Here is a 16,749-nt window from a genome sequence, read left to right as displayed (position 1 = left end):
GGACTCCAACTTGTTATCTTGCAGTGTTGCATAAAGGTGAATTTCCCACTTCTTAGGCATCAATTAGTAGATCTCATTCTCCAAATGAAAATCTGCTTCTACACATTGCTGTGCAGCAAGAGGACCAAATAAATGCTGGTGGTGAGATTTTCAAAAGCTAGTTTATCAGCACAAGCCTTGCAATTCTCTTTGTTTCAATCAGTTATGAATGCTGAGTTTTTAAAATCAAAGCACATGATTGATGTTGATTCAACATGTTTACGTTCTGTATTTTTTTGAGACATCCACATTCCTCTTTTTCCATCTGTTTTCCACTATTGGGCTAAGGCATTGGTGTTTCCTGGTGAAAGTTTCAAACATTTACACACACATACAGATATAAAGTCTGTAACAACTGTGGTATATTCACACAGATCCACTGATGAGTCTCAGTAACAGAATGTGTAGCAACATCAAAGAAGCCCAGAGATACGACAATGATGTGTGGATTTTGCTCATTATACAAATTAAATTTCAAATGCACACTTTCAATATAGTGAGAAGATAATGCAGCATTCCTTCTCTTCCATCCCTTCCGTAAAAATTTGGGAATTCTGTCTGTCACAAATGTTTTTAGACAATAAGGTACTTTAGAGAACATACCAATTCAAATCATTCATTTTATTTAAATAAAAACTATTTACTTTGAATGGACTCAAATATAAAAATAATACAAGTGAATTTTCATTCAAAATGTGACTTCTGTAAGGAACTGCTTGTACAATTCTGATTTTTTTTTAAGATCCAAGTGTGAGAAACACTTTCAGGTGCTCAGTATTTTCAGAATTCACAAGCCAAGGAAGTCATAAATAATACCATTGTGTGTGTCAATTCGAGAAGCAGTATTAGAGGCTGAAAATGTGAAAAAGTATTATTTTCATTCTTAGCATTTTCTTTTTTGCCACAGAGGAGTACTGATATGATCTGCCAGCTTAGTCCTAGATCATGATAGTTGAAAGCTGTGTAATGTCACAAAGCAAAAAGCAACATCTTGTAAGCAGTGCCTAGTGTATGAAGTGAACAAACTCAGCTCTGTAACTAAGTGACTGGACTAATTATATACACACACTCAAAAAAAATTCTACAGCTGCTGAAAATCTTGAGCAACTCTTCCCCCACCACCCTCTCATTCTGGCTTCTGTCCCTTTCCTTTCAAGTCTTGGCCCAAAACGTTGCCTGTTAATTCTCCTCCATAGATGCCTGCTAACTTGCTGAATTCCTCCAGCATCTTGTATGTGTTGCTCCATAAAATATACCATATGCAACATAGAACAGGACTACCAAACATTTGCTTCAATGGTAAGAATGTTAGAAGGGTGGCGAGAAAAAAAACTAGAGAATAAGTGAGATTTACAATATTGATAAAAATCTGTTGAAATAAAAACAGGCAAAGAGATTTTCAGAATCATTGTTTTTAATGGAAACCTGTAATGAAATAGAAATATAAAAGCTTTGAAGAATATAACACATTTTAGGAAGAAAATCCAGAGTAGGACATGCACAGTAAAATTTGGGCACTGAGGACTACAGTAGAACAGAGGGATCCATAACTTTTTGGAAGTGGTATCACAGGTAAATAGGGTCATAAAGAAAGCTTTCGACTCATTAGCTTCATAAATCAAAATATTGAGTACAGGAGATATGTTGAAGTTATACAATACATTGATGAGGCCTAATTTGGAGTATCATGGGCAGTTCTGGTCACCTACCTACAGGAAAGATACAAGGAAGGATGGAAGAATACAGAGAAAATTTACAAGATGTTGCTGGGACTTGAGGACCCAAGTTACAAGGTTAAGTAGGCTAGGACTTTAGTCCCTGGGGCATAGTAGAATGAGGATTTGATACAGGGGTGCAAAATGATGAGAGGTATAGTTAGGGAAAATGCAAGCAGGCTTTGCCCACTGAGGTTAGGTGAGACTAGAACTGGAGATCATGGGTTAAGAGTGAAAGGTGAAATATTTAAGGGGAACCTGAGGGGGAATTTCTTCTTTCAGAAGGTGATGCGAGTGTGAAATGAGCTGCCAGCAAAAGTGGTGGATGTCTGTTCAATTGCACCATTTGGATAAGTAGGTGAATAGGTGGGGTGGGTAGGTCTGTGCGTAGGTCAATGCTTCTAGGCAAAATAATACTTCAGTAGGGACTTAATGGGTTGAAGGAATTGTTTTAGTACATGATTAATCTATGACAATGACAATTTTTTGCTGTTTACATCAAAAGCCCCAAGTGCATATACTTTTTAAACTAACATCTAAATATTGTGGAATTTCTTACATTTCACATCTACCACATCACGGAGAACACAAAACATAACAAACAGCAGCCAATTTACACATTTAACTCATGGTTATAGAAACTGGGAAATCCGTGCATTATAACTGCAATACATGTTGTTCTGTAAGACAGCACAGTAGTGTAGTTGCTAGCACAACACTTTACAGTACCAGCAACCAGAGTTCGTTTCCTACCTGTGCCTGTAAGGTGTTTGTATGTTTTCCCTGTGACCATATGGGTTTCCCCCAGGTGCTCCGGTTTCCTCCAACATACCAAAGATGTACCAGTTTGTGGTTTAATTGGTCATTGTAAATTGCCCCATGATTAGGCTAGGATCAAATTGGGGGATGGTTGGGCGGCGTGGCTCGAAAAGTCAGAAAGACCTATTCCACATTGAATGTCAATAAATAAAAGAAAGAGAGACCACCATAAGACATAGGTGCAGAATTAGGCCATTTGGCCCATTGAGTCTGCCTTGCCATCCCATCATGTCTGATTAATTATCTACCCGACTCCCATTCTCCCTGTAAGCTTTGATGCCATAACTAATCAAGAACTTACCAACATCCACTTTAAATATACTCAATGACTTGGCCTCCACAGCCATCGGTGGCAATCAATTCAACAGATTCACCACCGTGACTAAAGAAATTTCCTCCTCATCTCTTTTCGAAATGGACGTCCACTAGAATGAGGCTGTGCCCTGTGGTTCTAAACTCCCCCACATCCACTCTATCCAGACCTTTCAATAACATTCCTTTCTCAATCTTCAAAACTCCAGCAGGTACAAACACAGAACCATCAAACACTCCTCATATGTTAACCCTTTTATTCCCAGAATCAACCTCCTCTGGACCCTTTCCAATGCCAGCACATCTTTTCATAAATAAGGGGCCCAAAACTGCTCACAATACTCCCAACTGTAGTCTGACTAATGCTTTACAAAGCCTCAGCAATACAACCTTACTTTTGTATTCTAGTCCTCTTGAAATGAATGCCAACATTGCATTTGCCTTCTTTACTGATTCAACCTCAAGTTAACCTTTAGGGAATCCTACACAAGGACCCAAGTCCTTTAACATCTCTGACTTTTGAATTTTCTCCCCATTTAAAAAAATAGTCTCTACCTTTATTCCTTCTACCAAACTGCACTATCATCCACTTTCCTTCACTATACTCCATTTGCCATTTCTTTGCCCATTCTCCTAATCCAAGTCCTTTTGCAGACACTCTACTTCTTCAACATTACCTGCCCCTCCAATTATCTTAATATAGTCTGCAAACTTGGTCACAAAGCCATCGATTCCATCATCCAAATCACTGACATATAACATGAAAAAAAAACAGGCCCCAACATGCACCTTTCAGAACACAGTCACCAGCAGTCAATTTGAAAAGGCCCACTTCATTCCCACTCTTTGCCTCCTGCCAGTCAGCTAACCTTCTATCCATGCTAGTATCTTTCCTGTAATACCATGGGTCTTATCTTGTTAAGCAGCCACATGTGTGGCACTTTGACAAAGGCCTTTTGATAATCCAGTACACACATTCCTCCTAGTCTTCTTTGTCTATCCTGCTTCTTGTATCCTCAAAGAATTTAAAGAGGTTTGTCGGGCAATATTTCCCCTTAAGGAAACCATGCTGACTTCTGCATATTTTATCATGTGCCTCCAGAAACTCATCCTTAATAATGGACTTCAACACCCTCCCAACTACTGAAGTTAGGCTAACTGGCCTATAACTTCCTTTCTTCTACCTTGCTCCCTTCTTAAAGAGTGGAATAACATTTGCAATTTTCCAGTCCCCTGGAACCATCCAGAATCTGGTGAATCTTGAAAGGTTACTAATGCCTCCACAATGTCTTCAGCCACCTCTTTCAGAACCCTAGAATGTTGTCCATCTGGTCCAGGTCACTTATCTACCTTCAAACCTTCCAGCTTCTTAAGCACTTTCTCCTTAGTAATAGCAAATACACTCATTTCTGTCCCCAATACTCTCAAATTTCTTGGCATACTACTAGTGTTGCCCACAGTGAAGACTGATGCAAAAGGCTTAAGGTCATCCCCCATTACTACCACTCACCATCATTTTCCAGTGGTCCAATTTCCACTCTTGCCTTTCTTTTACTCTTTATATATTTGAAAACAAAATGTTTGGCATTGTTTCCTTATGGTTTTCAAGTTGCCTTCTGCTGGTTTTTAAAAGCTTCCCAATCCTCTAACTTCCCATTAGCTTTTGCTATATTATATACCCTCTCTTCACCTTTTATGTTGTCTTTGACTTGCCTTTTCAGCCATGATTACCTCAATCTCCCCTTAGAATACTTTCATCTTTGGGATGTATCCCTCCTGTACTTTTCTGAGTTGCTCCCAGAAATTCCAGCCATTGCTGCTCATGCTAGTGTTCTCGTCCAATCAAATCTCTCATGTCTCTGTAATTCCACTGTAATATTGATACATCTGATTTTAGCTTCTCCCTCTCAAACAGCAGGGTGAATTCTATCAAAATAATCAGTGTTTCCTAAGGGTTCTTTTCCCTTAAGGTCCCTAAACAAATCTGGTTCATTACATCACACTCAAACCAGAACTGCCTTTCGCCTAGTGGGCTCAGCCATAAGCTGTTCTAATAAACTTCTCAAACACCAGGAAATCTGCAGATGCTGGAAATTCAAGCAACACACACACAAAAAAAATGCTGGTAATGCACACAAAAAAAATGCGTTCACCAGCAATTTTTTTTGTGTGTTGCTACAAAACATTTAATGGGCTTTCTACAAATTCCCTCTCATTGGATCCAGCAACAACCAAACTTCCCCAATCTACCTGCATGTTGAACTCCCCCATGACTATCATAACACTGCCCATTCGACATGCCTTTCTATCGCCATTGTAATTTGTATCCCACATCCTGGCTACTATTCAGAGACCTGTATATGACTCCCATCAGGGCCTTCTTACACCAACAGTTTCTTAACTCTACCCAGAAGGATTCTAAATCTTCTGATGCTATGTCACCTCTTTCCAAAGATGTGATTTCACTTTTTACCAACAGAGATACCTCCCCTCTCTGTCTACCTACCTGTCCTTTTGATACAATATCCATCCTTGGATATTAAGCACCCACTATGATCTTCTCCCAGCCACATCTCACTGATGCCCAAAACTTCATACCTGCCAATCTCTAACCGTGCTTCAAGTTTGTCCACCTTATTCCATATACTGCATGCAATCAAATGTAACAACTTCAGTCCTGTATTCACTCTTTTCAATTTTGCCCCCATGTAACATTTCAACTCATCCCTCTATCTGCCTGCTCTTCCTTAGTCTCTCTAAAACACCGTATCTACTTGTATACCAACAGCCCCATCCCCAGCACCGTCACTCCAGTTCCTATCCCCCTGCCAAATTAGTTTAAACCCACCCCAACAGCTCTAGCAAATCTGCCCACAAGGATATTGGACCCCTCAAGATCAGCTGTAACCCATTCTTTTTGTACAAGTCATACCTTCCCCAGTAGAGATTCCAATTATTCAGAAATCTGAAAACCTGCCTCCTGCACAAATTCTTCAGCCATGCATTTATCTGCCAAATTACTCTTTCCTTACCCTCACTGGCATATGGCACAGGCAGCAATCTAGAGATATCCACCCTGAAGATCCTGCTTTTCAGCTTTCTACCCAATTCCCTGTATTCTCTCTTCAGGACCTCCTCCCATTTCTGACCCACGTCATTGGTACCAATATGTACCACAACTTCCAGCTGTTCACCCCCCCCCCCTTTAGAATGCTGTGACTGGATCCAAGACATCCCCAAACCTGGCAGCAGGGAGGCCCAATACCATCCAGATGTCTTTATCACATCCACAGAATCTCCTGTCTGCTCTTCTAACTATGGAATCTCCTATCACTACCACACTCCTTTTCTTCCCCCTTCCCTTTTGAGCCACAGAGCCTGGCTCAGTGCCACAGATCCGGCCGCTGTGGCTTCTCCATGGTAGGTCCCCACCCCTATCCTCCCACCATTATCCAAAGCTGTGTACTTACTATTGGAGGGGAACAGCCACAGGAGTAATCTGCACTGGCAGTCTATTCCTTTCCCCTCTCCTGGTACGTCCCCCTTGCAACTTCGGGGTGATTACCTTCCTGCAGCTCCCATCACCTCAGTCTCCCATTTGACCCACAGGTCAAGCTGCAACTCCAGTTCCTTAACACAGTATCTGAGGAGCTGCCGCTCGATACACCATGCCGATGGAGTTATCAAGGAACTGGAGGTCTCCTGAAGTTCCCACATCTCACACAAAGAACACATTACCAACTTTAGACCCATTCTCAGCACACTATTTACGTACTAATAGTCAAAGAGATATAAAAAAAAACAACTTACTTAGACCCTCTGCCTGCATTTGCCAAACCCACCCCTGCTCCTCTTGCACCTCCCTTGGCTCAAATAAAACTCAGCCCTGGTGAGATTTGAAGCTCACAAATGGCTCCCGCCCTGCAAGATGTCACCCTCTTACTCACTACTTTAAACAATGACTCATTCTTGATGAGACTTGCAGCTTTCAGATGGCTCCTGACCTGCAAGATGTCACCCTCTTACTCACTACTTTAAACAATGACTCATTCTTGATGAGACTTGCAGCTTTCAGATGGCTCCTGACCTGCAAGATGTTGTTCTTTCATTCGCTACTTCAAACAAGTTTCATATATGAAAAGATGCAAAAGATAATGATATTCATTACTAAGGTTACCAAAATGTTTTCATACAATATATAGCACTTCAGATTAAAATTAACCACACACCTAGCGGAGCTTATTCAATCTTTCACATTTACATGACATCATCTGCCCTCAACCCCAACACACCTAACTAGGCTTTGATATTTCCCCATCTGTACATTTTAATTGCTTTCTCAACTCACCTCCGATTTTCTCAAATTCAAAAATATGGATTACAGTACACATCATTCTCTACGTTCATTGAAAAAATGATTCCAAACATTTCTTACAATGCATCAGCACCTGTGTTGCTTTCTTAAGGCAGTGCACTTGAGAAACTTTTGAGAGGCTGCTAAGCAGAACCCAGACCATCAGTGGCAGCACCTACTTGTGCACCTTCCGCACAAAGCCTTTGTAGTGGCTGCACCCAGATTTAGTATCTCTCTCTCTCTCTCTCAGCATGTCAGCAGATGACATCTCCTTACACAGGAAGACCAACAAGTTTAAGACAGATTAAAGTATGCCTTTCACCATGTTGACGATCTTCTTCATTGGGAAGAGCCCATAGATCAAAGAATGAACTTCAGTAGGACCAAAGCAGTCCTTTTCAGAAGTTTTTGGCAAACACATAGTCCACAAGAAGGTGGATAATGGTCTCATTTGTACTGAAGCTGAAGTCAGTGGTATGGTGGAAGTGAAACTGTGACTATGCACAAGGATATGATGAAAAGAGCTCCTACTTATAGCCGGGTAAGGTTTAGTGCTTGTTTGTAAACTCTGCCGATGAGATATTCTGCCAAATGACTGACAGCTGGCTCAGGAATCCATTCTCTCCTTCACATCAATTTCCTCCATGACAATTCAAAGCTGGTGCTCCGCCTTTCCAGCACCTCAGAGTGTACAACTGGGGTTCCTAACTGGGGGTCTGTGGACTCCTGGTTTAATGTCATTTGGTCCATGGCATAGTAAAGGTTGGGAACCCCTGGTATACACCGTCACTTTTTGGTTTCACAAATTCAATTCATACTAGTTAGCCAAAGCTACAAACCTATGTCTACGGCTCAGATCAAACCCTAACCTTATAGAAGTCCTCCTACCCTTCTACATACAATTGTGAAAAGATGGGGGGGTGGGGAGAGAACTGGGTAGCCAATGTAAGGAGGTGTCACCATGAATATTCCTTTACAAAACAAAGCACAGTGTGCAAATTTAGGAGGTAAAAACTAAAGCCAGACTAGAAACCCAGCAGGCCAACTACCAACTGTCAACAAGCCTTTCACCCATCTAAAAGGTTGAAATATGCTCTCCATTTGCCCAGAAGCAAACTATTTCAGCAAAACTACTTCAGGTCAGAGAAGCTCACTTGATTGGCACCCTGTCTTGACCTTAAATATTCACTTGCCCGACACCAGGCATAGCACTACAGCTCAAAACTTCTTCCCAAATCCACAATCTTCATCACATAGAAATAGATAAGATTCATTAAGGACAGGGCAGGAAGGAAGAAAGCATACAGTACACAGCAATTGCCCTTTATATTCTACACCTTTCTGACTTGCAAACATCTTATTGACATATCATCGAAATCTTGGAACTTGGAACACCACAGGATTCCCGCTCTTAGGAACAGCAGCTATTGGTTAATATCACACAAAATATCAGTCTTGCTGACATACTGTAAATATATAGAAAGAAGAATTGCCAATCAGTACTCCTGGACCCTACTTTTGTCTCAGTTCACTGATACCATCTATGTGCTGGAGGAGTTCAGTAGGTCAGGCAGCATCTATGGATGGGAATAAGCAGTCGACATTTCGGGCCAAGACCCTTCATCAGGACTGGAAAGGAAGGGGGAAGAAGTTAGAGCCTCTGTCTTGGCCCAAAACATCAACTGTTTATTTCCAGTATCCATAGATACTGCCTGACTTGCTGAGCTCCTCCAGCACATTGTGTGTGTAGCTCTAGATTTCCAGTCTTGTGACACTGATACCACCTTGTCATTCAGATCAGGACCTTCATTATGTCCATTGCTGTCAGGTTTGCAGCATGTAACTTACTGAGAAACTATTTACTATCAATGTACACACAATTGGTAGGGGCAGCCCTGAGCGCCAAGTCTGTTCCGAAATAAGAAGTGAGACCTGACCAAATTGAAAGACTACAAAAAAAAAAATCATTTAATGTACTGTATCAGTCACATCGTGGATACCGGCAACAGGGAAAGCGACCAGCTAACCTATCAGCTACATACATGCCATAAAGAAAAATACTTAAATTCTACTTCCTAACACAGTTAAGAAAGCTTATGGGGCTGTTAGTTTTCATAAGTTGAGGGTTAGAGTTTAAGAGTCATGATGTAATGATGCAACTCTGTAAAACTCTGGTTAGGCCACACTTGAAGTACTGTGTCCGGTTCTGGTCGCCTCACTATAGAAAGGATGTGGAAGCATTGGGAAGGGTAAAGAGAAGATTTACCAGGACGCTGCCTGGTTTAGAGAGTGTGGATTATGATCAGAGATTAAGGGAGCTAGAGCTTTACTCTTTGGAGAGAAGGAGGATGAGAGGAGACATGATAGAGGTGTACAAGATATTAAGAGGAATAGATAGAGTGGATAGCCAGTGCCTCTTCCCCAGGGCACCACTGCTCAATACTTAAGAGGACATGGTTTTAAGGTAAGGGGTGGGAAGTTCAAGGGGGATATTAGAGGAAGGTTTTTTTTACTCAGAGAGTGGTTGGTGCGTGGAATGCACTGCCTGAGTCAGTGGTGGAGGCAGATACACTAGTGAAGTTTAAGAGACTACTAGACAGGTATATGGAGGAGTTTCAGGTGGGGTTTATATGGGAGGCAGGGTTTGACAGATGGCACAACATTGTGGGCCGAAGGGCCTGTAATGTGCTGTACTATTCTATGTTCCTAACGTATTGCTTTGTTCTGGTCTACAAGTCACTGAACAATAGTGACCAGACATTGAATCAAAACAGTTAACAAGGAAAGGGGATGGGGGGGTGGGGGGGTGGTTGAGTAGAGTTGGGAATGGTATGATCAGTATCCAAATTAAGGCCTGAGTGGTAAAACAAATGGTCATCAACAGTGTATATCAGAACAAAAATCAGGGGAAATTGATTGACGGTGGAAGAGAAAAAAGTAAAATGAAGGGTAATAGAGTCATAGAAAAGTACAGCACTGAAACAGGCCATTTGGCCCGTCTAGTCTGTGCCAAACCACAAACTACTTACTCTCATCAATCTACACCTGGACCATATTCCTCCATACCCCTACTATCCATATACATATCCAAATTTCTCTTAAACATTAAAAAAAAATGAGCTCATATGCACCACTTGCATTGGCAGCTTGTTCTTCACTCAGAAGGTGGTGAGAGTGTGGAAGTTTCCCCTCATATTCCCCTTAAACTTCTCTCCTTTCACCCTTAACCCATGACCTCTGGTGATAGCCCCACCTGACCTCAGTGGAGTAAACTGGCTTGCACTTACCCTATCTATACCCTTCAATTTTGTATATCTGTATCAAATCTCCTCTCAGTCTTTTATGTTATAGACAACAGACAATAGGTGCAGGAGTAGGCCATTTGGCCCTTTGAGCCAGCACCGCCATTCACTGTGATCATGGCTGATCATCCACAATCAGTATCCAGTTCCTGCCTTATCCCTATAATCTTTGATTCCGCTATCTGTAAGAGCTCTATCCATCTCGTTCTTGAAAACATCCAGAGACTTGGCCTCCACAGCCTTCTGGGGCAGAGCACTCCATATACCCACCACTCTCTGGGTGAAAAAGTTTTTTCCTCAACTCCATTCTAAATGGTTTACCCCTTATTCTTAAACTGTGGCCTCTGGTTCTGGACTCACCCATCAGCGGGAACATGCTTCCTGCCTCCAGCATGTCCAATCTCTTAATAATCTTATATGTTTCAATAAAATCCCCTCTCAGCCTTCTAAATTCCAGAGTATACAAGCCCAGTCGCTCCAATCTTTCGACATATGACAGTCCTGCCATCCCAGGAATTAACCTTGTGAACCTACGCTGCACTCCCTCAATAGCAAGAATGTCCTTCCTCAAATTTGGAGACCAAAACTGCGCACAGTACTCCAGGTGTGGTCTCACCGGGGCTCTGTACAGCTGCAAAAGGACCTCTTTGCTCTTATACTCAATTCCCCTTGTTATGAAGGCTAGCATGCCATTATCTTTCTTCACTGCCTGCTGTACTTGCATGCTTGCTTTCAGTGACTGATGTACAAGAACACCTAGATCTCGTTGTGCTTCCCCTTTTCCTAACTTGACTCCATTTAGATAATAATCTGCCTTCCTGTTCTTGCCACCAAAGTGGATAATCTCACATTTATCCACATTAAACTGCATCTGCCATGCATCTGCCTACTCACCCAGCCTGTCCAAATCACCCTGCATTCTTATAACATCCTCCTCACATTTCACAGTGCCACCCAGTTTTGTGTCATCGGCAAATTTGCTAATGTTACTTTTAATTCCCTCATCTAAATCATTAATATATATTGTAAACAGCTGCGGTCCCAGCACTGAACCCTGCGGTACCCCACTGGTCACCGCCTGCCATTCCAAAAGGGACCCATTAATCGCTACTCTTCGTCTCCTGTCAGCCAGCCAATTTTCAATCCATGTCAGTACTCTGCCCCCAATACCATGTGCCCTAATTTTGCCCACTAATCTCCTATGTGGGACTTTATCAAAGGCTTTCTTAAAGTCCAGGTACACTACATCCACTGGCTCTCCCTTGTCCATTTTCATAGTTACATCCTCAAAAAATTCCATAAGATTAGTCAAGCACGATTTCCCCTTCGTAAATCCATGCTGACTTGGACCGATCCTGTTACTGCTATCCAGATGTGTCATAATTTCATCTTTTATAATTGACTACAGTATCTTTCCCACCACCAACGTCAGGCTAACCGGTCTATAATTTCCTGTTTCCTCTCTTCCTCTCTTCTTGAAGAGAGGGACAACATTAGCCACCCTCCAATCCACAGGAACTGATCCTGAATCTATAGAACATTGGAAGATGATTACCAATGCGTCCACGATTTCTGAAGCCACCTCCTTAAGTACCTTGGGATGCAGACCATCAGGTCCCGGGGACTTATCAGCCTTCAGACCCAGCAGTCTATCCAACACCATTTCCTGCTTAATATAAATTTCCTTCAATTCATCCATTACCCTAGGTCCTTTGGCCACTATTACATCTGGGAGATTGTTTGTGTCTTCCCTAGTGAAGACAGATCCAAAGTACCTGTTCAACTCGTCTGCCATTTCCTTGTTCCCCATAATAAATTCATCCGCTTCTCTCTTCAAGGGCCCAATTTTGGTCTTAACTATTTTTTTCCTTTTCACATACCTGAAGAAGCTTTTACTATCCTCCTTTATATCCTTGGCTAGTTTACCTTCGTACCTCATTTTTCTCCGCATATTGCCTTTTTAGTTACCTTCTGTTGCTCTTTAAAAGTTTCCCAATACTCCGGCTTCCCACTCGTCTTTGCTATGTTATACTTCTTCTCCTTTATTTTTATACTGTCCATTACTTCCCTTGTCAGCCACGGCCTCCCCTTACTCCCCTTAGGATCTTTCTTCCTCTTTGGAACGAACTGATCCTGCACCTTCCGCATTATTCCCAGAAACACTTGCCATTGCTGTTTCACTGTCATCCCTGCTAGGGTATTGTTCCATTGAACTTGGGCCAGCTCCTCCCTCATAGCACCATAGTTCCCTTTGTTCAACTGTAATACTGACACTTCCGAGTTTCCCTTCTCCCTTTCAAATTGTAGATTAAAACTTATATTATGGTCACTACCTCCTAATGGCTCCTTTACCTCGAGGTCCCTGATCAAATCCGGAATTCCAAGGAATGAAGTCCTATCCTATTCAATATTTCTTTATAACTCAGGTCCCTCAGACCCAGCAACAAAAAAAGAGCACTTGAGAAGCAAATAGGAAAGAAATTAAGTTTGGTGCTAGTATCATCTGTAAAGGAGGGCAGGGGCTGGAAATGTCCATGTTTTCAGTGTAAGTTATGGAAACATGGTTTGCACTTACCACCTAATAAACTGTACACAGTGGGATGCAAGAGGCATTTATTCTACAATGTTTATATAGATGTTTGCAGCTGAAACCAGATACTTTTCTGATTTTAAAACATTGTGGAACTTGTGGGTTACTTACATTGAACCAGGTTTTCAGATTCACATCAGCTGCACTTCAACTATTTTTAAAACTCTGCTTACTATCTGCTGTCCGGAAGTAGTCAGGGGTCACAAGGCATAACTAGAAGTTGTCCCATTGAATGAGATGCACTCATTTCTCCAGCTGCTACATCTTTGCCACAATTTGTTCTGCAGAACTTCAGCTAAAATACTACATACTCTGCAACTTAATACACGTTCTCCAACTTTATCAGATGGTCACAGCCACCATCAGAAACTGGCAAATACCTGCTGCATCCAATGCTGGTACACAGACAGAAATCCCTTTACGCCCAGCTTCAGTGCACTGAACCTTCAGCTCTTGGGAAACATTTCTGCACACTGAAGTTACAGACTGGAGTTGCCAGATACAAATTCTAAGCAAACAGTATACAATTTAGCTTGATGTTATTACAAGTGCCGACAGTCCAAATTCATGAGCCAATGTTATTGATGTACAATGATGGGAGAAATGATAAATGAACATATTTGTGCAATATAGTTTACTGATTTTTTTTCTAGCCATAGAATATTCAGACTGAGGATAATCGTTCAAAACAATGGCCGCTTAAAAAAAATTCAAATCAAGAAAAATGGAATTTTAAAAGGTTCTCATCACAGATTATTAATCAAATTACACACTCAGTAAATGTCTGTCTATAAATAAGTGTAAATTTCCATTAAAACAATGGCAATTAGATTGAGTAGATAGAAATATAATAGTAGAGAATAAAACATGAAGCCAGAATTAACATTGTCTTTCAACATGACAACCAGGTAACTTTGTCAGTTATATACAGTTCCACCCCACGCCTTGTTTGGTGCATTGGGTAGCAACCTTGCTGTTTCTTAAACATTTGTCTGTTTTACGAGATCGAATTGCTAGCTCAACACCCAATCCAGCTCAGATGAAAAGCATGCAAGGAGCTGGCCAGATTTGAACCTGGGACATCTTGTCTGGATACCACTACGCCACTGGCACAAACTAGTTACACAGAGCCCTGTTGCTAATCAAGTTAATTATTCGCTCTTTACTATGTTGAATATGAGAGTCAATTATAGGAAAAGGATTAAAAAAAAAGAAACTGCAAGGTCTTATTGCATCTATTAAGTACCATAAATATACATTCAAATGAAGTCAAAACCTAAAGCAAAGTGAGCAAAATATCATAGAAGTTCCTTGAATGAATAAGCATTATCTTCTGATGCTGCAAAATCTTCCAGCCATTCCTCGTCTGACCTGTTACAAGGTTTCAGCTTGACATACTGCAAGGATCAGGAACATGATTTCTTCATTTCGCCCAGGGCACACTGCAGTCCTTTAACTAGCTTTTGCAGACATTATCCAAATTCTTTCCACGTTAGAGTCACATATGCCTCACCAAGGGGAACTGCAATTCAGACTTACTGAATGAGTAGGTTTTTTTTAATGATATTGTGTTAGAAGTTATATCAACCCTTTCCACTGTTCTTACAAGCACAAATAAAACTATTTGTTTTTACACTTTTTTGTATTTTTTTTCTCACGGTAGCACGTCGAAGCTGCACCCCCTCTAACATGCTGGTAGAGAGAGTTTTACTTGGGTTTTCTTTAGCGCTGGAAATGGTTACATCCCGACACGTGGGACAGAAGCAAAGTCGCATTGTGTACTCCACGGACCAGCAAAGACTGGCCGGCTTAGCGAACAGAGTGGTGGACACACCTGCTGAAATCCGGAGGAAAACACACAGAGGGGGATCACAAAGCCGAGGAAAGAGGACCGGGTCAAGACAACAGAGACTTTTGGAGAAGAAGAGTTCGGTGGGTAATACCATTCCGGCTGACCGGAAGTGCACTAAGAGCGGTAAGCGTAAAGGAGTTGGGTGCTTACTGTTCTGGCTAACAACGGATGGTGCAATCCGGGGCATATTACGATTGAGGAACGTGTTTGCAGACTGGATATTGAACTTTTTACTGTTGGACTTCGGCCACATTCCACCGTGATACAACACTTGGCGGCACTGGAGGTCGTTCCTGCCTGTGGCTATCGAACGTGCAGCTTCTCCCATGTAGGGTCGGACACCCTGAGCCAATAGACTGGTCCTGGACTTATTTTCCATCTGGCATGGTTTGCATTTTGTTGTTTATTTGTTAGGGGTTTTTTGTATTGCTATATTTACGCTCTATTCTTGGTTGGTGCGGCTGTAACAAAACCAAATTTCCCTCGGGATTAATAAAGTATATCTATCTATCTATCCATATCTTGAGTGTCTTTAACTCAGAAACACAGTATGTTTCTTTAATTAATTTTAATTAAAAGTTGCAAGTGCTAATTCTATTCAACAATTGATACGATTGTTAGTAAACAGCTACTGAGCTTCTTGGACAAAGTTACCTCCAGTTCCACCTACATAAGTTTGTACGGAGGTAAAAATGTCTCCAAAATAGCAATCAACATTAACTGGGTAAAATAATGTCGAACAATAGCACTATTGCATCAAAGTTGCTGGTGAACGCAGCAGGCCAGGCAGCATCTCTAGGAAGAGGTACAGTCGACGTTTCGGGCCGAGACCCTTCGTCAGGACTAACTGAAGGAATAGCTAGTAAGAGATTTGAAAGTGGGAGGGGGAGGAGGAGATCCAAAATGATAGGAGAAGACAGGAGGGGGAGGAATGGAGCCAAGAGCTGGACAGGTGATCATGATCCTCTCATATCCCTTTTGCCAATCAACCGTCCAGCTCTTGGCTCCATCCCTCCCCCTCCTGTCTTCTCCTATCATTTTGGATCTCCCCCTCCCACTTTCAAATCTTTTACTAGCTCTTCCTTCAGTTAGTCCTGACGAAGGGTCTCAGCCCGAAACGTCGACTGTACCTCTTCCTAGAGATGCTGTCTGGCCTGCTGCGTTCACCAGCAACTTTGATGTGTGTGGCTTGAATTTCCAGCATCTGCAGAATTCCTCGTGTTAGCATTATTGCATTTTGCACCATAAATGTAAATTGGGACTGCAAGAATTTACTAAAATTCAAGACTTAACACCATTTACAAGTGCTAAAAATGTAGCATGTCTCACACCCTCTAATTCGACTACAAAGTCTTACTTAAATGAATAACATTAAAGTATGAGTAACATTTCTTTTTTTTTGGCTTTTCACTAGAAGCATTTTTTATGCCATGGACCAATACCATAAAGGTGTTCGTGGACCCCAGGTTGGAAATATCAGTTGACATGCAGTGTATATCCAACACATGCTAATACAGTGAACCTCTCCCACAGATTTTTGAGAATTGGAGACAAGCTCATTTGTGGACAAGATATTCCCAAATAAAGCCAAAAGTGCAATGAACAGTGTTTTTTTCAGGAGTCAGAAAAGTATAGAACAGAAACAGGCCCTACGGCCCATCTAGTCCATGCTAAACCATTTAAACTATCTACTCCCAAAGACGACTTAAACTGTCTATTCCCAGGGACCACAACCCACCCCCATACTCTTACCATCCAAGTACCTA

At 41.6% G+C, this 16,749-nt stretch overlaps 1 protein-coding gene across 5 annotated transcripts in view; it reads right to left on the bottom strand.

Annotated features, from left to right (window-relative positions):
- The window catches only part of pag1 (phosphoprotein membrane anchor with glycosphingolipid microdomains 1), a 167,218-nt gene that overhangs the window by 138,369 nt on the left and 12,100 nt on the right, over positions 1 to 16,749 (bottom strand). The window contains exon 1 of one of the 5 annotated variants that reach the window (XM_072252983.1): positions 7,234 to 7,256. The exons of the other annotated variants lie outside the window; for them this stretch is intronic. The gene's annotated coding sequence lies outside the window, so the exon portion shown is untranslated. Of the gene's footprint in view, positions 1 to 7,233; positions 7,257 to 16,749 lie in introns of those variants that run through there. 5 annotated transcript variants of the gene reach the window in all.

The sequence above is a fragment of the Mobula birostris genome, chromosome 1 (assembly GCF_030028105.1).
Source record: "Mobula birostris isolate sMobBir1 chromosome 1, sMobBir1.hap1, whole genome shotgun sequence".
In the NCBI taxonomy this organism is placed as follows: Eukaryota; Metazoa; Chordata; class Chondrichthyes; order Myliobatiformes; family Myliobatidae; genus Mobula; species Mobula birostris.
This window is presented reverse-complemented; position numbering and strand designations above follow the sequence as displayed.